The following is a 21,628-nucleotide window of genomic DNA, read 5'->3' as shown; positions in this document are numbered from 1 at the left end:
TGAGGATCTGGAGACAGATAGCCTTGACAACTGTGTGTTGTGCTGTTTGCAATTTAATCCTGTTGAGAATATATTTTGTCCTGTTTATTTTTTCAAGGTAGAAAAAAGGGACATGCACTGATGGTTAGGTTTTGGTGTCCGGCATGAACATAACTTGCGTTGAATATTTAATGCCTGCTCACCCCCTTAGCTTAACCTTTTGAGTTTTTTGCATGAATTGCTTTGAAGAGCTTGCGTCTCTAAGAAGCTACAGGAAAAGAAAAAGATTCATGGATCGTGTGATTTATTTTTCAGCATTTTTAACTATATATCTTTCTTGCCTTTCTTTGAGTGTCCTGCATTATTTCAGGATCTCTTGGTTGTAAGATGCTCTTGTTAAAAAGTCCAGCGAAAATAGAATGTATTTGTAAATAGCAGTCTTTCTACATGGCTGCCGTTGGATAGATTAATCATGATCCTTTTTCAGAAACTAAACATGCCTATTTCTGAATGCATGCTATCTGACATAATTCCTGTAGGAGTGAACAGAGAGGTTGCATCCTTACAGCAAACCCATTTGTCCCTGAAAAATGATCCGGAGCCTGATGTTCCCCAGTAGTGAGACAATCATCTTTCACAGTGATTCAATTCCGGGTAGCCTTTTCTTGTAGGTGGTGGTATAATAGAAAGAACTCTTGATCTCAGTGGTTGGAAACCTGGATCTGTATCCTGGGCTACCAGGCTTTACCACTGCGTGCCCTGGGGCAAGGTACTCGGTCTTACTAAGCCTCTGTGTCCTCATCTGTAAGTAAAAATAACAATAGCTCCAAGCCTGTGTACTGGAGAGGATCATGGATGACTAGAAGCCCAGACATGAGAGATTGATTATTAGGCGAGCAGCAACCCCGCTTCCCGACGTGGCTCATACATTTGCACGTTTTGAATGCTTTCCCACTCTGCTCACCTAATGCACGACTTAGCCACAAGGCTGCCTACCCAGTCTTCTTGAAGTTAGTGTCTGTGGTCAAATCCTGCTGAGCTGTCCCCTGAGATAAAAAAGAATTGGAAGCCGAGGGCCTTGGCCATGGAGTCCTCTTAGCTCTTTGTCATCTGCATGGAGACAAAGCCTGCCCATCTTTTAGCTTATTTTTCTTAGGTAGACTGTTGTGAGTTGATGACCTTTTCTAAAGGGCTGTTCAAATGACTGAATAAAAGCAGTGTATGTTAGGTTTGCCTTTATCCTTAGCAGGAGTGAGCTGTGAATGAGAGATGCTTAGGAGGTCTTGCAGACTCTTCGCCTTTTGGAAGAGAGGCATCACTTCAGGGCAGAGAGAGTCACCAAGGGCACAGAAGGACACAGGCTGGGAGGGATCAAAGTAGAGCTGAGTTCCGCATTAGCTCTCCAACGCACTGTTCTACATTTCTAGCACCCTGCTTCCTTTCGGAAGGGACTTGGGGGCAAGTTGGTGAACTTGTTTGAAATGTCTGGGATTCATTTTCATTGGCGTCTGAAAGGCCATTTGGTCTCTTTGTAGTTTGCTGGATTTTTAAAAAAATTTCCCGTTTTCCTAGCTTCAGGGTGTTAGCCCCCTGTTCTTGGTCCGTCCTTGATTGTTAGGGCTGATGTGCCGGGGAGATGCCAAGTCTTTGCTGGAGTGAAAGGAAGGGACATCACTGCCCTCTTTGTGGCCAAGGATTATTTATACACTCTGTCCCACAGGCTTCGATGCCACTCACAGTGTCAGATGAGGGAAGGAAAGAAAGGAGGAAAACCAAATCTCAGCGCCGGGCGTGGGCGGGCCCGTTGCGAGTGGAGGTGTGGGGTGCCTCACGCCCTGCAGCGGGAAGACTTCAAGTGGGTGGCTTCCTGGCCGCAGCCTGGGACAGGAGGGCGTGCCCAGTGGAGGAGGGGACACGGTGGCAGGGGGAAGAAATCTCACCGGTGCTGGCCTCTCTCTCCACTTCCTCTCACAGCCCCTGCCCCCATCGACGTGACTGTGGTCCTAAAGGGGTCTGTGTTAGGCCCGGTGTGTCCCTGGGCAGGGCACACCGGCCAGTGGAAGGGGGCTGTCACTGCTGGCTGAGAGCTGTGGGCCACCTGGGGCCGGATACCCAGAAGCTGCCCCCAGCTGGGTGATGCCTGACGAGGGCCCAAAGGCCTGAGCTTCTGCCTTGGGGGCGGCGCGGGGCTGGCTCGCCCAGGGGGCGGGGCCCTGTGCACACGTGGGATGTGCCTGTGGGCAGGCAGCAGGGGCGGGGAGCCCGACGGCACAGGTCTCGGCTCGGGGAGGCCTGGGGCCGCCGCGCCCCCTGCTCTCCGGCTGCACCTGTGAGGTGGGGACCCCAGCACCCGAGAGCTCACTCAGCCACCTTCCCTTTGTGCCCCGGTGGCGGGGGCTTTCCTATGAACTCGCTGGCTCCGTGTCCCTCTGGCCTCTTCCTTCACTCTGCCCTCTGTTGTCCCCAGCCCTCTGCTTCCCCAGCCTCCGTCCCCTGCTCTCTCGCTCTCCTCCAGGCTTTTCCTTTCCATCCTGTTTTTCTGGGCAAAAGAAAACGTTGTCATGGCGAGGCATCTGCAGAGTCACACAGTGGAGAAGAGCCCCACCCCCCCACCCCCCCCACCGAGTGGCAGAGTGGCAGCGGCGGGAGTCACCGCGGGCCGCTGTGCCGTCGGGGCCCGGCAGCTGGACGGACGCGCTCTGGCTCCGCTTGCTGACGTGGTGAGCGCAGCCCCCTCCTCACGCCGCGGGGCGCTGAGGCTAAGGGGGGCCCAGAGCCAAGGCCACCCAGGGTGGACCCTGACCGCAGAGATGCCGCAGGGCCAGTCCGGGTCTTAACCGGATGACCGACCCACCACACTTACTTCTGATGCCGGCCCCTCCCTCCTCTTCCTCCCCTTTGGAACAGCGGGAGCTGTGGTTTCGCTCCTGTCCTCTCTGGGATGCAACCGCAGAGGGATGTGCTGGTCCTTTGCAAGGTGCCGGCCACCCACACCTCGGGGCTGGACAGGGGCCTCGGCCTGCTCCTTGAGACCTCGCTTTCGGTGCCGGCGCCTGGACTAGTCCAGGAGGGGGCTGGGCTGTGAGCTCCCTGTGTTCTGCTGGCTGAGGAGTGGGCCGCGTGCTCTTGGATACGGTCGTGGGGGAGAGGTCGTGGCCTCCATCTATCCCCCATCCTCATCCTCTTCGGCGTTCAGCCTTCTATTTCTCCATCTTTCTTTCTGGGCCTCCTGGGTTGGACATAGAGAGTTATAGAGACTTGAGTATAGCTTTGCTTTTTTGGAGAAGAAAGCAGGGAGTCTGAGTTTCTCAGGCCGAACCCTAACCTCAGTAAACGCCGTTTGCAGGCTCTTGTGTATGCTCAGGGGAAGCCTCCTGGACGGCAGGTGGCCTCAGAGGAAGGGCACATGGGATTTTGCTCCAGGTCTCACAAGGAAGTCCTTTTGTCCTTGGATAAGTCATCACACATCTGTGTCTGTGCAGCTGGGGGCTGGGTCTGTCCATCTTGGCGGCCCATCCTGGCTCCGAGCGTCTGTGGACGCTCAGAAAATTGCTCAGATGCCTACGTAAAAAGTCACCCACGGGCTTCCCTGGTGGCGCAGTGGTTGAGAGTCCGCCTGCCGATGCAGGGGACACGGGTTCGTGCCCCGGTCCGGGAAGATCCCACATGCCGCGGAGCGGCTGGGCCCGTGAGCCATTGCCGCTGAGCCTGCGTGTCCGGAGCCTGTGCTCCGCAACGGGAGAGGCCATGACAGTGAGAGGCCCGCATACCGCAAAAAAAAAAAAAAAAGTCACCCACGATTCCAGGGAGCTCATTGATCTTATGATGTTTATCCGTGGATTCCCCCTTAGGAATCGATGAACTCTGAGTTCAGAATTCTGACTTGGAGTGAACATCTGAATCATCTAGCTTCTGTCTTGACTTAATATTATGGACATGACAGAATCAGTTATCAAGTACCCACAATAAGAAAAGCACTGCATGACATTTGAACTTTGTTTTCATCTTCAAGTCTACTTGGTTGGGTGGGGTTGGCTATCAGTGCTTGATTCTTTTAACGTGCTAGGAGATCGAGGACCATCAGATACATAACAGCCCCTCCCTAGATGGCAAAACACTGCTAAGCTGAGACAAGGAGGCCATATTGGTGGCGGTGGGCAGACATCCCTAGATGGTTAACACCAACTGTAACACTGTGTGCTGCTGTCAGAGCATTTCAGAAAGTTTTATTTTCTGTAATTAGTGAAAAAGAAGTGATTTGGGGGGGGGACACGAGTTTAAATTTTGATTCCAAAGCAAAATTGTGGAAAACTCATTTTTGTAAAATGAGCCGCCGTCTGAGGACCAGGAGGGGTGGTCTACATGCTCAGTCTGGGGCTGATCAGGCAGCCCCTGTGTTTCTCTTCTGAGAGCATCACCCCGGCCGCTTCCACATCAGCAGGTGAGCTGAGTCTTAGCTGCTGCTCACTCCGTCCCTTTCTTTGGAAGGATTTACAGCCATGGTTACAGTCTAATTCTGGCGGCCACTGCTTGGGCACCAGGAATCTTTATCCATCTTCTCTGTAGTATCTGCCAAGAATAGGGGTAGCATCACACTGCTTGTTCATTCCTTTACTAACATCTCCTTCACAAAGGTGCTGTCAGCTGTTAGCTGTCGCTGAGAGCTCTGAGATAGTCCTTTCAGTGTTCTGTGTACGTAGAGACGGCAGTCGAAGAACCCTCTGATGGTGCTGGGTCAGTGAAGGTGTACTTGAGCCTGAGGGCTTCTTTGTGATTTTCATGACTCATAGCAGATTCTCACCTTTTGATAATGTCCCAGCCCCACGGGGTAGCCGCTTTCACTTTTAAAAAGAGAAAAAAATTCTGAGAAGTTGTTCCGAGTCATTTGGCGTTTCCCCCGCGCTCTCCTCTTTGAGTAGATTTCTGTGCCACCCTCCTTGGGGCTGGGCGGCTGGCCGAGGGGAGCTGGGGAGACGGGGGGCTCTGCCCGGGAGCCCTTCACACAGCAGTCGTTAGTCGTTTCACCCAGATCCCGGCTTCCACCTGCTGAGAGTGAGGAAGGGTTATTAGTTTTGTAAATCAGTCTCCTGCGGTTCTTGATAATAGCATGAAGAACAGGACAACAGAAACTGTATTTGCCGCATAAGATGTTAGCATTAGGGGAAACTGACGGAAAGATAATACAGGAACTCTCTGTCCTTTACGACTCTTCTGTAAGTCTCATATTATTTCAAAATAAAAAATGTTTTTAAATGGCTAAGAAAAATGTATTTGTCACTAACATGGGAGACTGGAGAAAATGGGAGGTGTGTTTTTACAGGCACCCCCCCAGTTCTTTTCTCCACTTCACTGTTTTGCTCGTCGCCACCTCCTTCTCTCTTATTTTGTTGGTTCAGCCCCCAGTGCCCCCCTCGCCCCCGTGGCTCACCTTCCCTCACGCTCTCAGATCCTTGGCTGCCACCTAAGTTCTCTTGTGTTTTCAGAAAACGGATGTCAGATGAGGAAGCCCTTCCATGTGCAACTGCTCAGGCACTGGCACAGGCTGGGGGTTTCGTTCTAAGTGCTTAGAAGCCACAAGTGTCACATAGCTTGAGGAGTCCTGCCGTCTTCCACCTCTCAAGCTGCTCTGAGCTGGCTTTGGAATGTTCTAGAATCCATTCCCTTCTCGGTTCATACAGTCACAAAATAAAGGATAGTCGGATGAGACGGCTGGCCCGGCCCCATGGCCTGGGGGTTCCAGGCATCAGGATGGGCATCAGGATGGGCCCGGGCATGCTCTGCTCTCCCCTCGGTAGCCTTGCGAGATCTTGTATGTCGTGCTTTTATAGATGAGTTTCCAAGATGGAAAGGCTGATTATCCAACCAGTAACTTCAGGTGAGATTTAAAAACAGTCTTCTATGTCTGAGCCTTTAAAAAAAAAAAGATGTTTTTGTTTGTTTTTTTACTGAAGTATAGTTGACTTACAATGCCGTGTTAGTTTCAGGTGTATAGCAAAGGGATTCTTATGCAAAAAAGTTGTAAATTTACATTGTGTCATGGTCACGTTGTCTCTGATGTATTTCAGTTTTACTTGAGGGTATGTCTGTCTGTGCACCCCTTCCCTAGGTCATCAACTGTTCTCCTAACCCCAGGGAAGCATGGCTTTGGTTACTTTGTATTTATTGGTTTGCTATTTTCTAGAAGCTTGATCAGAATTGCCAAACCATTTATTGAACATGGTTGTTGTCCTAGTTTAACTGTTATTACTTCCTTTCTGTTATTTAGTTAATGTTAAATTTTAGAGATGGGTTGGTGGTAAAGTCTCAGATAAATGTGTATGCTGTGGGCACTTTTCGTATGAGGTGATTATTTTGAGACCCCCCCCACCCCCCGTCAGTAAGAAGCAATGCAGAGTAATGTAACAGACTGGACTATCACATTGCTGAAATCCAGCAAAAACATTTAACTAAAACCACAAGTCAGGGGCCACGCAGGTTGTACCTGTGCTCACTCAAGGCAGATAGGTAGTGCTTGGCAATACCCACACCCAATTAAGGCTGTCGGGATTTTAACAATAATTTGATTTTTTTCATACTGTTATGATTTTTTTTCTCCCCAAAGCTGCAATTTTTTTTTTTTTTTTTTTTTTTTTGAGATACACGGGCCTCTCACTGCTGTGGCCTCTCCCGTGGCGGAGCACAGGCTCCGGACGCGCAGGCTCAGCGGCCATGGCTCACGGGCCCAGCCGCTCCGCGGCATGTGGGATCTTCCCAGACCGGGGCACGAACCCGTGTCCCCTGCATCGGCAGGCGGACTCTCAACCACTGCGCCACCAGGGAAGCCCTGCAATTTTTTTTGAAACCAAATTCCAAACGTTACTTTCAGCTGAATATTAGAACTGAAAATCCAGGCCTTTATATGCACGAAGTGGGTGTGGTGTGTTTCAGACAAATCGTAGCACCTGGACCCTTTGTCCCTAACCCCGTGACAGTCTTCATAAGTGACTGTGGGGCGTCCTGGTCCATGAAACCTCGTGGAGCAGAACTCACTGGAAGTCAGTGTAACTGTTAAGCTGTCCCAAAGGTACCAGCCTCAAGAGGGCATGGGGAGGAGGGTGGGCTGCCGTCTTCCTGAAGCTGCAGCGGGGGTCCTATGTGCCGATCTGTCTAGGTGGCCACCTCGGTTTGCTGGGCATCCATGACAGCTCTGCTTCTCAGTGGCAGCTGGAGATGGTAAATGGTAAAGTCGAAATGCTCAGGGAAGTTCTTTAAGAATTTGTAAGTTCAGGCGGGGAAAAAGGCTCCCTGCATTACTCCAGGTCAGAGCAGGTGCCCGTCTACCTGTCCCAGTGAGGGCAGCCATGGCTTGGTTTCTTCTGGACAGTGGTTACGGGGTAGAGGCAAGCGTGCTGCGTGTTTTGTGCCTCCTTCCTTAGGGGTTGAGCATTGCTGTCACCTTCAGTTGACTGATCATCCCCACGGCCAAGGCTATCCCAAACCGCACATTTGCAGTTCACATTAGGAGGGTGAGATACGTAAGAAAAATAAGAGGATTCACTAGAAGGGTTTCATCCCCTGCTGTACTAATTTGAAGAGTAGAGGTTTACCGCTTAACTTGCTGGACCAGGCAGGAGGTGGCCCTGGGTGCCGGGAGCCTCGCTCACTCTCACTGGTTAGTGGACTTTAGGAAAGTCACCTCACCTTCTGAGGCCCTTATATCCTTACTCACTAAAAAAGAATGGGATTATATTGCCATGACAGTTCCATGGAAGTGAAAGGACTTTGCAAGCTGCCCTTAGCATGTGATGCTCAGCCCTTAGCGTGCACTGTGAATTTTATATACAGCATCTCATGAAAACCCCATTTTCTCCCCAGCAGCCCTATTGAGTAGATATCACGAGCCCCTTTCAGTGTGAGAGAACTGAGATGGGAGAAGCTAACTGATGGTCCGGTCAGTGGTGGGGCAGCGTTCACAGCCAGCTCTGCTGGATGCTAAAGTCCATTCTTTCCACTCCACCCATCTGACCAGTAAGGAGAATGTGGTGCTGATTATAGAGGAAAGGGGGAAACCACATGCACAACGGTGCATTTAAATACCAGAGACATGTACTTGACTTAAAGGCAGAGCAACTCTGTTCAGTTGCGGGTATGATGTTAGAAATCCGGACACAGCTTTTTGATTCTTTAGCTGAATTTACAGACGTGGTTAAGCAATGTACATGTGTTATTTTGTTGTTGTTTTGTTTCTTTTGTTTTGGCCTTTAAAGAATCTGTTTCATAGAGCTATAATGAAATTTGTGGAGTTGCTATTGTCAACAAATTTGAAATCTGTTGCAGAAAAGTTCTCAAGTCCCAGACTACCAAGTACTAATATCTGATAGTTGCATCTGACTAGTGATTAGTTTGATAATTTGGAGTGTAGTTTTGTACTAGGTGCAGGCCATATGTGAATATTTTCACCTCCAACTTGTTTTTCAATAGATAAAATTCATGTTTTAAAATCTGTCACTATATAATAACCTTAACATTAAAATAATACAGTATAACTAGTAGATACTGGTCTTTTAAAAAAGAACATTTAAAACTGTATGTTGGGGGTACACAAAAGTACAGCGATACTGGAGAAGACCACTTATATCTGAACAGAATTGCTCTTCTCTCCCGGAGCTGGTTGGGTGTCTTCTTCCTGGATCTTCAGTGCATTGGTAGCTGAGAGTCCCACCCTGGGTATATCTGCATAGAGCAGAGGGTCTAGTAATATTGAATTATAATTTTTGTCAGTAATGCCTAGAGAACATTTCTTCATAAATTTATAACTTTCCTGATGTGAACATACCTTTTAATGTTAGGTTTTCCATGGGAGCTCACTCCTTGTAGGATTTATGTAGACCTCCCCCCAAAAAATCCCATTCCCAAAGGGTTAAAGAAAACACTTGATTTGTATTTGTTTTAACATCTTTATTGGAGTATAATTGCTTTACAATGGTGTGTTAGTTTCTGCTTTATAACAAAGTGAGTCAGTTATACATATGTTCCCATATCTCTTCCCTCTTGCATCTCCCTCCCTCCCACCATCCCTATCCCACCCCTCTAGGTGGTCACAAAGCACCGAGCTGATCTCCCTGTGCTATGTGGCTGCTTCCCACTAGCTATCTGTTTTACGTTTGGTAGTGTATATATGTCCATGCCACTCTCTCACTTTGTCACAGCTTATCCTTGCCCCTCCCCACATCCTCAAGTCCATTCTCCAGTGGGTCTGTGTCTTTATTCCCATCTTATCCCTAGGTTCTTCATGACCTTTTTTTTTTTCCTTAGATTCCATATATATATGTGTTAGCATACGGTATTTGTTTTTCTCTTTCTGACTTACTTCGCTCTGTATGACTGACTCTAGGTCCATCCACCTCACTACAAATAACTCAATTTCGTTTCGTTTTATGGCTGAGTAATATTCCATTGTATATATGTGCCACATCTTCTTTATCCATTCATCCGATGATGGACACTTAGGTTGCTTCCATCTCTATTGTAAATAGAGCTGTAATGAACATTTTGGTACATGACTCTTTTTGAATTATGGTTTTCTCAGGGTATATGCCCAGTAGTAGGATTGCTGGGTCGTATGGTAGTTCTATTTGTAGTTTTTTAAGGAACCTCCATACTGTTCTCCATAGTGGCTGCATCAATTTACATTCCCACCAGCAGTGCAAGAGGGTTCCCTTTTCTCCACACCCTCTCCAGCATTTATTGTTTCTAGATTTTTTGATGATGGCCATTCTGACCGGTGTGAGATGATATCTCATTGTAGTTTTGATTTGCATTTCTCTAATGATTAATGATATTGAGCATTCTTTCATGTGTTTGTTGGCAGTCTGTATATCTTCTTTGGAGAAATGTCTATTTAGGTCTTCTGCCCATTTTTGGATTGGGTTGTTTGTTTTTATGTTATTGAGCTGCATGAGCTGCTTGTAAATTTGGGAGAGTAATCCTTTGTCAGTTGCTTCATTTGCAAATATTTTCTCCCATTCTGAGGGTTGTCTTTTGGTCTTGTTTATGGTTCCCTTTGCTGTGCAAAAGCTTTGAAGTTTCATTAGGTCCCAGTTGTTTATTTTTGTTTTTCTTTCCATTACTCTAGGAGGTGGGTCAAAAAGGATCTTGCTGTGATTTATGTCATAGAGTGTTCTGCCTGTGTTTTCCTCTAGAGTTTGATAGTTTCTGGCCTTACATTTAGATCTTTAATCCATTTTGAGCTTATTTTTGTGTTTGGTGTTAGGGAGTGTTCTAATCTCATACTTTTACATGTACCTGTCCAGTTTTCCCAGCACCACTTATTGAAGAGGCTGTCTTTTCTCCACTGTATATTCTTGCATCCTTTATCAAAGATAAGATGACCATATATGCGTGGGTTTATCTCTGGGCTTTCTGTCCTGTTCCATTGATCTATATTCCTGTTTTTGTGCCAGTACCATACTGTCTTGATTACTGTAGCTTTGTAGTATAGTCTCAAGTCAGGGAGCCTGATTCCTCCAGCTCCATTTTTCATTCTCAAGATTGCTTTGGCTATTCGGGGTCTTTTTTGTTTCCATACAAATTGTGAAATTTTTTGTTCTAGTCTGTGAAAAATGCCAGTGGTAGTTTGATAGGGATTGCATTGAATCTGTAGATTGCTTTGGGTAGTAGAGTCATTTTCACAATGTTGATACTTCCAATCCAAGAACATGGTCTATCTCTCCATCTGTTTGTATCATCTTTAATTTCTTTCATCAGTGTCTTATAATTTTCTGCATACAGGTCTTTTGTCTCCTTAGGTAGGTTTATTCCTAGATATTTTATTCTTTTTGTTGCAATGGTAAATGGGAGTGTTTTCTTAATTTCATTTTCACATTTTTCATCATTAGTGTATAGGAATGCCAGAGATTTCTGTGCATTAATTTTGTATCCTGCTACTTTACCAGATTCATTGATTAGCTCTAGTAGTTTTCTGGTAGCATCTTTGGGATTCTGTATGTATAGTATCATGTCATCTGCAAACAGTGACAGCTTTACTTCTTCTTTTCCGATTTGGATTCCTTTTATTCCTGCTCTCTTTCTTTGGTATTGGGAGAAACATTGCAGGAAAGAAAGGGCACCTTTTAACAACAGTAAACGTGTCCTAGTAGTGTCTATCTTGTGGATTCCTACAAAAATATTTCTTAAGATAAAATTATTATATGGCAACAATAATGATATTTAATAAGAAGACTTGGGACACTGGTGGGGTTACATGCGTTTAGAGCAACGAAGGGCAGATAACAAGATGACGGTATTAGCCTGTGGTGCCGTGAAGCCCCCCACCATCCCCACTTCCCTACGGGTCAGGGAAGTCTGTGAGGGTGTGGAGGCCCCTGGCTTATGTTCCACAAGAAGGTAGACCAGGCCAACTGTTTAGAGCCAGCTGAGATGTAACTCTACGACTGAAGCTGGAAGCTGATCTAAGGTGCCCAAGGAGTATCATCAGAGAACTGGGGTAGGGGAAACTGAATTGTAGTTTTCTGAGAATCTTAGAACTGCTCCCAGGGCTGAGGGCTTGGTCTGCAGCTGGGAAGCAGGTGTTGCCCTGCTTTTTGGTTTTCTAGGTAAGGCAACCAGGAACCCTTGTAGATTACAACGAGAAAGAAAATATAGTTCTCAAGGTACCAGGGCAAAGAGAGAAGACTCAGCTGGGGGACAGTCCGGGCTTAGGTAGGTGGGCAGAGCTGTCCTAGGCAGAGTCATACACAGCCTGAGCTTTGAACCTCAGCGTGCGGGGCCCCCCATCCAGGATTCAACTGTGTCGTCCTCAGTCTTCTGTTTATAGTAGAGACTCTACCTGCCCAGGAAATTGGAGGCTAACAAAGATTTTTCAAAGCTCTAGTCTCTCCAGAATTTGATTACAATTGGTGGTGTTATTGACACATTTTCTCTTCAAATACAGTGACGAAGATAGAAAAAATTCTCAGCTCAGTAAATTCTCAGAATATGTAGCACTTAAAGACTTTTGCTGCAAAAACTGCTCAATAATATATTATCAATCGCCAAGAATAAAGTTAGAGGCACAACTCTTGAATAGAAATGGTGTGTTTGGAAAAATCGGCAATAAACAAAACCAACTAGAATAATAGGGTTCAATGAAAACATAAACCACTGAAGGGAGAGTTACTGTAAATACACAAGTTTAAACTAATTTATGTGATTATCAGAACAAAAGTAGGCTGTGAGAGAAAACCAAAGGAAGAGAATTAAGAGGGAGCTAAGACCTGAGATAAATACCTATGGATAGGAAAGTGAATGAGGATAAGACAGAGAAGTCGTAGATAGGCAAGTATATGTTTTCCAAACCGTGAGTTGAAAGATACTGGTTTAGAGACTTCTTGACCTAGATAAACGTATTTAGAATGAATGTTAAATGGTATAATCACAATAGACCTTAATGCGCCAAGTCACAGGAAAAGCAAACTGAATTCTCCCACGCATCAAAAAGCAACACAAAAGAAAGCAAAAACTGTTACAGAGAATTTGAGTCATTTCTCTGAGCCCTGGATCTGAGCCAGGTGAGCACACAGGTGTTGTTTTGTTTGGCTTTTGACACAGTTGAAAGCATATGACATAAAATGGTTTATATCTTGTTGGAATTAAGATGTCATCCGGAGTCTGTAGACAATTGACATGTAGAAGTCTTTTTTTTTTTTTTTGTGGTACGTGGGCCTCGCGGCATGCGGGATCCTCCCGGACCGGGGCACGAACCCGTGTCCCCTGCATCGGCAGGCGGACTCCCAACCACTGCGCCACCAGGGAAGCCCAGAAGTCATTTTTTAAATATACATTTTACTCACTGAAAACTTTAGAATAAAGTTTTATAGATTATTTCAAGTTTTAATTCAGACTGAATTTCAAAAGAGACATCTTTTTTGGTTGGGCTCAGCTCTTTATCAGGGACTGGCAGACGTCTCCTGTGAAGGGCCAGGTAGTAAATATTATAGACTCTGGCAACCACTTACCTCTGCGTGTCAGTGCGGAAGCAGCCATAGACCATAGGCAGATGCGTGAGCGTGGCTGAGTTCTAATAAAACTTTATCCACAAGGACAACAGGCAGGCTGGGTTTGGCCTGAAAGCTGTAGTTTGCTAACTCCTGCTCTGATGGTCCGCCCTTAGCTCACCTGCTTGTTTCAGGGTGGGGTCATAAGAGTCTCTTTTATACCATTTTTGCGCTCAGAAGTCAAGGAAAAATTCTGGCCCACACGCATCTTCCCTGATGCGCAGGTTTGACTGCACATCAGAAGGAAGCCGTATCTTTCTTTCTGGGTGAAAAGTGGGAAAAAGAGAACACGGTACCTGGCATAGGACCTGGTAGATAGGCTGAGCCGATTCTTGTGAATTACATACGAGTGATATTGAAACACCCGATACTTTATGTGAAAGAAGAGGCTGCTCGTGTAGAAACGCTGCCCTAGCCCTTGAAACATCCTTGGCTGAAAGACCGTATCTTATTCATCCCTGAATTGAGACCAAACTCCAGTTAAATAAGGAAACTGAGCAGAAGGCAGGCAGCAGGCCTGTTTCACACGGGCTCTGGATCGATGGCTCGCTCCCCGAGGGCGTGACTCTGGCCTGGGAGCCACGGAGCCACACACGTGGTGCTTCCCCACCTCCGGGCACACAGCTCGGACCTGCCTTCCCGGGGGTGTGTCTCCTGAGGACGGGCGCTTCCTGCTTGGTACACACAGGTGCCCTCTGCCTTCTCAAACGCTGCGTCCTCTCTGCACGGCCGCTCTCCAAAGGTGAAGTTCGTCTCCTTCTCTGCCCACCTGGTGAGGCTGCAGCCCGTCCCACCGGCCCCCCATAGCCTCCTCTGGTTGCGGCTTTCCCCAGAGCCCTATGCCTCTGTCCAGATGCTGTGGGCTCCACTTTCTGTCATCCGTCCGTGTCCTTGTTGCCTCTCTCTGCCCTTCCTCTCACTCCACCTGATAGTCTTACATGAAGGTCAGAGTTTTCCTCTTTTGTATGCAAGCTTCATCTCCAGCACCTAGAACAGAGCCTGGCATGGAGGAGGTGCTCAAAGAAAAGTTAGTAAATAAATGGAATTTGATTTCTCTGGCCCTTCCTTCAGGGAACTCAGAGGAAATGTCTCCTTCTACACTTGTAAAAACAACAGAACTTGGAAAATTAAACTCCCTGTGCATATTATAACTTTTATGGAGCCCCTGGCCTCTGTTGATCCCTTGCACTGTGCTAAGTAGTTTTACATGTTTCACCTCATTAAATCCTCTCAACGACCCTTTGAAACACGGTCCCTGCTTTATAGGTGAGCAAACTAGGTCAGGGAGGAGTGCGTCAGGACTGGTGATCGCCGTGGCCAGGGTGGTCACTCTAGAACCTGTGTGTTCAAGTCTCCTGTCTTGGAAAAAGTAACTGTCTCAGAAAGCTTCGCCCAGAGCATGCGCTGAGGCCCTTAGTGAAGGTGAGCTTCACACTCATGGGGGGCAATGACAGGACAGAGCTCACGTGACAGGTGCACACCCCACCCTCTCTAATGCTATCCCAGCTACTCACCCTGCCACCTGCTATAAGGTGTGTACCTAAGGGTGGCCCGCGAGCCCGGCACACACTCCAAGTGGGTTTCCTCTGCCGCTCCCCTCCCCCGAGAGCAAGGCCTCCACCTCTGTCTCCTGCCCCGTCTCCCCATGTGACCTGACTTGGCCATGGGCCATGGCTGGGCTGGCCTTCAGTTCTTGGCCCCCTCCCCAGCCCCAAACTTTGCTTAGGGTGGGTGACTTTGTTTCCCTTGAGTCCATCCTAGCTTCCACCTTGCTTTCCCTGACCGTGCTCCGACCACAGAAAGTCACCCTGTTCTGTTCCCAGGCCCCTGCGCTGCTTTGGGCACCGATCGACCTTGACTGACTCGCTGCCAGTTTGTCTTCCCAGCTGAACTCTGGGAGCTGTGAGCCCAAGGACTGTCAGTCTCGTCCATCACTGTGTCCTCCTAGAAATAGGCTGCCTCTGCCTCAAATCGTTTTTGTAAAGCATCAGGAAAGGATTCCGTTAAGAAATTTCTTTTAAAAATTAAACCACTATAAAAAATGAGAAGATATAGATAAGCCAAAGATTAAAATGAAAATAACTTGAAATGCAGTGTTAACCACCGCATTTATGATATATATTATCCCATTAGAAAAATCTATGCACATATGTTTACATGCAGTAGATATACATAAAAGTTACTTTCCAAAATTCAGACCTACCTTCTTCCCTTTCCAATAAATCATGTCCTTTTTTGGTCAACAGATGCCGATTTCTCCCATCATTGGTAATTGCTGCATAGATTTCATTGCATTTTTGTACCATAATTTAGGTTAATCTTTGCCTTTCAACATAAAATAAGAACTCTCATCTGATACGTTTACATTTTAATTTTACATCTTTTAATTTCCATTCTGCCTTTGGAAGTAGAACTGTCTGGTCTAGAAAACAAAGATTATGAGCATTTTCTCATTCTTCTTGTACCATTTTGTTAAGTATAAGAACATCTCAGGCCATTTCTCTAGAGTTTTTAATCCAAGGATTGTGTCACTATAAAGTGAATGACTATCCCCAGGTAGAAAAATCATCATCTTGCGTCTGTCTGTAGCCTCCCCTTCACCCTGCCAAGGTCGTGAATACGACCCTCTTCCCCGCCTCTTCCCTCCCCCTCTGCTGAGACCCCCTAGGATAGACCAGACCCTCTCACCTAGCCCGTGGGCCCGGCCAGCCGCCTCTGAGCGCGGAGCAGAGTGTAGGCTAGGAATCCTGACCTGGCAGAGGTGGGGCAGCACGGGGTGTCTGTGGCTGGACCTGTACGTGGGCGATCCAGCTTACCTGGAATCCAGCCCATCGTCTGTCTCTCTGCCCGTTAGCCTTTCCGGGGAAGCCATTAACCCTTGGTGTTCCTTCTGGATTCCCTCTGCTGGGAACATTTGGGGATAATGTCAGATCTTTCTGTAAGTTAGAGACTTTAATGGATTACAGAGTCAATGGAGAAAAAGTCCTTTGTACAATTTTTAGTTGTTTTTTTTTTTCCCCACCAAAGGGAGCGTTTCTGACTTAATTTGCTAGGTTGTGACCCCTGACTCCGTAGCTGCACTCTGCGGTGATTTACTGACGTGACTTCTCATGCCCTGGACAGTGAACTGGGGGATCTGTATGAGCACAGCTGAGCACACACCATGCAACCACACCTTTCCAGGCCTAGACTGTCCCCGAGGACAACTGACTGTTTGCCCAGGGCCTACAGCTTTTTATTTTTTTTTTCCAGCATTCTTTCTAGGGATGGTAGAAATAGTAGAATCTGGTTCTTCTGATTGGTATCCTGGTAGGATGAGCCTCTGCAGACGTGACCCAGCCCGGGCTTCCATCCCCGTCAGTGGCCCAGCGGGAAGAGCTGGTCTGTGTGACGGAGGGAGAGGAGGACATGGGTGGCAGCTGGGGGTCACATACTGTGTAGGACCAGTTAACCAAGCAGTATGGGGTATCCTCCCTTCTAGGTCCGTGTCTTGGCCGGGTCCATTACTGACCTCCCCTCTGAGTTAACCTCCTTTTCCTCTAAGCCAGGGATTCAAAAGTCGAGCACACTGCAAACGCTGTCATTTACCTTTCAGCATTTCCCTGCAAACTATTACCCGCAAATTATGCAGCACTTTTAAACCGTTTTTCTTCAGCTGAAAGTGTTTTTGGAATCCAAGTCAGACAACAGATGCCTTTGACAAAAGAGTCTGCAGTACCCGAGGCTCCTCAGTGAGGACAGGATTGCAAACTGAGCCCGGAAAGGCGGGGCAGAGCTGAGCCGCTGACGAGGCGCAGGGCTCCTGGTGGGCACTGATATTTCACGGAGTAGCTACGAAACCTCAGTCGTCGTCCGGGAATAGTTCTGGATAATGTGATGTACTTACCCCAGCTTAGGTTTCAAAACCCACAGGGAAATTGAAAAGCCTCAGGTAGCAGTGTCTTCAGAGAAGAGCAAAGCAAACATCAGAGTAGTTACGCTCAGGGGAGCAGATCTTAACTAACCCAGGCCAGGAGGAGCTTGATGCTTCAGATGAAAAGTATTGAGCCAAATGGAGGTTAAAAGGGTCGCCTACGGGATTCCAAGCTTGTTTCAGAAAAAGGCTCAGCCCCCGCCTTCCTCCAAAGAGAATCCGGGGCAGGGCGCTTGGTCATCCTGAGCAGTTTCATTGCCACCCCCAAGAAATGGGGCTCCCGAAAAAGAGACACATTGCAGCCCTAATTACAGGGAAGCAGGTGTCCGTATTCACACGTTTAAGACACAGAAACAAAGATAACTCTGTTTTAGATGTCTTTCCCTGCCAACTTTATCAAGGTATAGTTGACAATTAAAAATTATATATATTTAAGGTGTACAACTTGATTTGATATACGTATACGTTGTGATGTTTATCACGGTCAGGTTAATTAACACACCCGTCACCTCACATAGTTACGTTTTGTTTGTTTTTGGTGAGAACACGGAAGTGTGACTTTGAATTCAGAGGTCTTGAGTGAGATGTCCTCATCTATAAATGAGATCAAATCACTTTCAAGCAGGGATCAGCCTTAGTGAAAACTGAAATGCCTGAAAAAAAATTTTGTGGGTCAATATCACTACTTTTTCATATAGCATAGTTTTAGGGAAATCTGTTTTCATTAAATTTTTTTTTTTTTTGCGGTACGCGGGCCTCTCACTGCTGTGGCCTCTCCCGTTGCGGAGCACAGGCTCCGGACGCGCAGGCTCAGCGGCCACGGCTCACGGGCCCAGCCGGCCCGCGGCATGTGGGATCCTCCCGGACCGGGGCACGAACCCGCGTCCCCTGCATCGGCAGGCGGGCTCTCAACCAGGGAAGCCCTGTTTTCATTAAATTTTAAAAATGAATTCATGAGGAAAAGATCTGTTTCATGCTTTCTTATAAAAGGCAAGGCCCCCAATGAACCCAAGGTTCTGAGCATTGATCACTACGAACTGGGAAATACCAGTCTGAGTTTCAGGTTCCAGTGTGGATTTTGTTCTGCACAGGCACACACTGGCTGCTGAATCCGCACGCACGCCCAGCCCTGATTTGTCAACATCTGTCTCTTGCTTTTACAAGCAGCATCCCTGGGGATGGAGGGGAGCGGGGATTAGCCTAACAGAAGTCACAGTTGTGTGCAGATGTGGGGAGCCGCCTTTGCTTCCCTGAGCAGAGATGGCCTCCAGAGGCCGGTGGCTGCACCCCGGGCACGCCTGGGGTGTGTCTGGATTCTCCTGGGGCCGGGAGAGCCCCGACGGCACTGTGAGCAGAGGCACAGAGAAGCAAGCCTGTTTCGCCCGTGCTCTGCCAGATACCAAGGAAGTGGTCGGCACCGTGCAGACAGCTCGAGAGTAGGAGGATCCTGTTCCATCAGGTGCTGCCTTCGCACTCGGCACCTGTAGTCTCAGCCGGTCTCATCGTCAGGACCGAATGCCTGATAGTTCTAGGAGAACACCGCCCCCTGAGTTTGTCTCGTGTACAGCAAGTGCTCAACAAATCCAAGTTCCCCTTTCTCCGTGGTCCAAATGGCAATTTGAGGGGTTACCTGATGGGCTAGGTAATGCTTCCTCTGTCTCATCAATAAGGAAATTGAAGGTGCAGCAATGAGTCTTGCCCAGCTCGCATGGAGGACTGTGGGCAGGGCCAGGGCTGGAACTCGGTTCCTCTCAATCTTGTCTGTGCTTTTCACCTCCATCACCACGCGTACGTGTGAAAATAGCCCAACCGAAATAGTCGCTGTTCCTAGAAACTGCTTATCAGATACACCCAGAATTCTACCTTTAGCAGTTCAATTTTATAACCATTGCTAAGAACGGAGGAAATGAAATATAACCAACCAAGTGACTCTTTCAGATACGATCTAAAGACGTAGGTACAGTTACTCTTCTCCTTTTAGTGGCTCTGCCCTGTTGGATCCCAGGTAATCCTCACAACCTTCCCTAGACAGCAGCTACGGTGACTGTGTAGCACTTGAGCACTTCATTATGAGCCCTACCTTCAAAAGTGCATTTGCCGTGAAACTCTCAGCTAACATTTACTTTTCCAACTTAATCTTACCAGAAGCGTTCTCAACATGAATTCTGATTTTCTAAAATGGCAAGATACTTTATTTTTAAAATCTCGTTATTTTAACACTGCATTGTTAGGTGTGATTTTTGACATCCCAGCAAGGCAAAGCTGCATCTCACCAGCTGCCGTTTCACTTATGGTGCATTTTGTCAGATCTTATTTTATACAGTGTATGTGAGCTATTAATGTGGATTCTGCAGCCCTGGAAACCGTTGTTTTTCAGGATTGCAAAATTGTATTGTCTGAGCTTGTGGTGCAAATACCAGTATAGAGATTTCAAATAAGTAAGTTTGAGTCTCAGTATTATTATCTTGGGCTGTTGGACCGTGAGTGAAGCCAAACCCAGAACACCAGGCGCACAGGTGTGATTCTGCCTATTTCCTCTTTATCTCGTGAGCTCAGTCCACACACCTTTTACGTGGCCATCCTGTGGTGCAGACCCTGGGGACAACATGATCCTCCCAGAAACCGCAGGCAGAATGCTCGCTCTACTGATGGGTAGACCAGTAGTTCTCATGTGAGTCACACAGCAGCATACCTGGGGCCCCAAAGATTCTGATTCAGGTGGTCCAGCTGTGGGTGTTTTTTAATAGCCCCTCCCAGAGAGCAAACGTGTGACCTGGCTTGAAGTCACCTGCTTCGTGGGAAGCAGGAAGAGGAGGACAGAATTGGGGCTGGTTTGGTGATGTTCCCTTGTGCTCCATCGTGAGGCTCATGTCCTGGAAGAGAAGGAAAGCCACCTTTTGGCTGCACTGCTCTGTTTGGCTTTTGCTGTGTCGTCAGGCTTCTAGGGTAAGACCGAACAGTTTGGAGTTTCTTCAATAATGAATCATGAGATTTGGTTGTTTCAAACATGTTATGAGACATTTTGATAGGTCACGTTGCATTCTAATTGGTGCTTTAAGATCCACGTGTTTTCTTTTTTAAAATTAATTTATTTAATATTTATTTTTGGCTGCATTGGGTCTTCGTTGCTGCGCGCGGGCTTTCTCTAGTTGTGGCAAGCGGGGGCTACTCTTCATTGCAGGCTTCCCACTGCAGTGGCTTCCCTCGTTGCGGAGCACGGGCTGTAGAGCGCAGGCTCAGTAGTTGTGGCTCATGGGCTCTAGCTCACAGGCTCAGTAGTTGTGGCGCATGGGCTTAGTTGCTCCGCGGCGTGTGGGATCTCCCTGGACCAGGGCTCGAACCTGTGTCCCCTGCATTGGCAGGCGGATTCTTAACCACTGCACCACCAGGGAAGCCCCATGTCTGTTTCCTTGTTCTTTGAAAGTTTACTCTGAGTGAACATCTTCTGATAGGCATTACCAGCAATATGCTAGTGTTATAGTTAAGGATAAAAACAAGGGGATAATATGTGTACTTAAGGAGGACCATTAGTGCTTACACATGCTTCAACTGTTTTAGAAGTAAATCACTTCAGATGTGTCTGTGTGTCTAGTTGGAGGTTTAGTATCTGTTACATGGTTGATTTAACTTTTGCACCAAGATTAACGCCAAAATACAGGAGAAGCAGTTATATGAAATAGGCCAGCAGTCTGGGAGTTCTCATCGTAGACATCTGCGGGGGCCCCGCTCTCACCCCCCGCCTTGAGTTGGGCTCTTTATGTTACTGGGCTTATCCCTCCGCCACCACCACCTCCCTCCACCCGCCGCCTTTGGCTCATTCCGTGGTTCTCCCTTGGTACACGCTCCTTCCAGGACCAGTTACAATCCACTCTTCACTGAAGCCTTCCAGACAGCCTGTTCCAACATGATGCTCCCATTCGTCTAACGTGTGTCACATTTCTCGTTTGTTCCACACAGGCTCGTGTTGGTTTCCAGTCTGCCATAGGCTGCGCTTTGGTGTTTCTTGGCAGGTCTTATCTCCTCGTGCAGGGGCTGGTTTCTGTTTCTTTGGAGGCAGAGCAATTGGTTCCCACCAGATTGAATTGAAAGTCTAGCCAGAACATCAATGCCAAGTGTCAGTGTCGTCTGCTCCCATCATATGACGACACCGTGTTGAGGAAAGGCAGGTGGGGCGTAGAACAGAGGAGGAGAGGAGAAGGGAGGCACTGCGGTGTGTCAGGTGGCAGCTTTGTAACAGGTTGGCCGCTGAGGTTGACCAATGTGCTGTGTGGCTTGTTACCGTCCTGAAATATCCAGGCAAAGAAAATGAATTCAGTGAGAATGAAGAGGTGCTTCTGACTGGGGCAGCTTTCGACCCGAGACAGCGTGATGGACATCAGGCATGGAGACATCTAGCTGAAGAAAGGAGAGTTTTAGTTGAGGGACAGAAAGTTGCCAGAGATGGATGGATATTGGCCATTCGTGTCGGGACTAAGCTGCTCTGTTATTCAGTAATCACGTCGGTGCACCAGAGGTGGACTCAGCACTGAGCACTTGGGGGCGACGACGGAGAAAGGCAGGACCCTGCCCTTGGCTGGCTTACGGGCTGCTGGGTGGTAAGATGGGCTGGAGCTTGTGTGTGGGAGGAATGGAAAGAAAGAGGAATAAGAAAGATACTTTGAGTGTAATCTGATGGTGCTCCAGGCAGGTAGAGGCATAGAGG

At 47.6% G+C, this 21,628-nt stretch overlaps 1 protein-coding gene across 12 annotated transcripts in view; it reads left to right on the top strand.

The window, feature by feature from the left end:
- TIAM2 (TIAM Rac1 associated GEF 2) overlaps positions 1–21,628 on the top strand; it is a 239,226-nt gene that overhangs the window by 194,843 nt on the left and 22,755 nt on the right. The window lies entirely within an intron of this gene.

The sequence above is a fragment of the Orcinus orca genome, chromosome 12 (assembly GCF_937001465.1).
Source record: "Orcinus orca chromosome 12, mOrcOrc1.1, whole genome shotgun sequence".
Classification (NCBI taxonomy): Eukaryota; Metazoa; Chordata; class Mammalia; order Artiodactyla; family Delphinidae; genus Orcinus; species Orcinus orca.
Note: the sequence above shows the minus strand (reverse complement) of the source record. Positions and strands in the feature narration are given on the sequence as shown.